Genomic DNA, 1,382 nt, shown 5'->3' on the forward strand with positions numbered 1-1,382 from the left:
AAGAAGAAGAAGAAGAAGAAGAAGAAGAAGAAGAAGAAGAAGAAGAAGAAGAAGAAGAAAGAAGGTGTATTCCAGGAGATGGCTCTGTGGGTAACACAACACTTGCCTCACAAGCCTGTGACCTGAGTTCAATCTCCAAAACCCATTTAAAGGTAGATGAAGAGAATCGAGTCCTAGGATTGTCTTCTGACCTTTTCGTGCACCCTGTGACCCTTACCCTGTGAGTGAACCTGCACTCACAGATCACACATACACACTACTAATAAATAAAAATTGTTAAATAATAATAAGGTGGGGGTAGTGATAGGGGCAGATACCTGACATCCACCTCTGGCCTCCACAGATGCCCACATACATGCACAATTATTTCTTAATTTAAAAATGTTAACATCATGCCTTGCCCCTACCCCAAAGGTCATTAGTTAGTCTGGTGTGCTACGCAGACATTCGTGAGGGTGTTTTGTTTTGTTTTGTTTTGTTTTTTTGAGACAGGGTTTCTCTGTGTAGTCCTGGCTGTCCTGGAACTCACTTTGTAGACCAGGCTGGCCTCGAACTCGGAAATTCACCTGCCTCTGCCTCCCAAGTGCTGGGATTAAAGGCGTGCACCACCACCGCCCTGCATGACATTTTGTGAGTTTATGTCTTCTTTATACAGGGTCAATTCAAACCTTGGACACATCCCAGAGCCAAAGAGCCCGCTACTGAGTCTGGCATATAGTGGAGAACTACACAAGCTCATTGGCTCACGGGAAAGTATGAGGAGGGGCAGCTTCACCAACCTGTGTGCAGAATGGAGCGCAGGAGGAAAGGCATCGCCTTCACTACTTCCCTCTGACGAGGTGGAAGGAGACCTGCCACCACAGTGAGCACACTGGTCCTCTGCATATGTGAAGCTGGTCTAGACCTGCACTGAGCAAAGCTATGAAGATGTGGGATTCCTGCGAAAGGGGCTGCAGCGGAGCTGGGATGGGAGGGGATCCAGGAGCCAGTGGGCTAAAGATGGCTTCCAGGGACAGGGGCATCTAAGAGCAATTACAAGTAATGTTTTCTTTTCCTTTGTATGTTTGACTTTTACATTCATTAGATCCCTGCCCGCTTCCACCTTTAACAGAACGGACACGTGTGCTCATAGATATGAAAGCGTGGCCTTCTGGGTGCATGTGTGGAAACCAAAGACTGTAACAAGGTGGCCATGTGGGACTGACTGAAAAAATGAGGAAAGATCATGAGTAAAAAGAATGCAGCAGGGCCAGGTATGACTGACTGGGTGTGTGTCTGTGACCTCAGTGCTCTGAGGGCTGAGACAGGGGGATGGTGGATTTGAGGCACAAGAAAGTGGGGTCTGGAAGGAGAGGAGAGGAGAGGAGAGGAGAGGAGAGGAG

General features: G+C 48.0%; 1 protein-coding gene across 1 annotated transcript in view; it reads right to left on the reverse strand.

The window, feature by feature from the left end:
* Matn4 (matrilin 4) overlaps positions 1 to 1,382 on the reverse strand; it is a 16,276-nt gene that overhangs the window by 8,559 nt on the left and 6,335 nt on the right. The window lies entirely within an intron of this gene.

Source organism: Mus caroli, chromosome 2, assembly GCF_900094665.2.
Source record: "Mus caroli chromosome 2, CAROLI_EIJ_v1.1, whole genome shotgun sequence".
Taxonomy (NCBI): domain Eukaryota; kingdom Metazoa; phylum Chordata; class Mammalia; order Rodentia; family Muridae; genus Mus; species Mus caroli.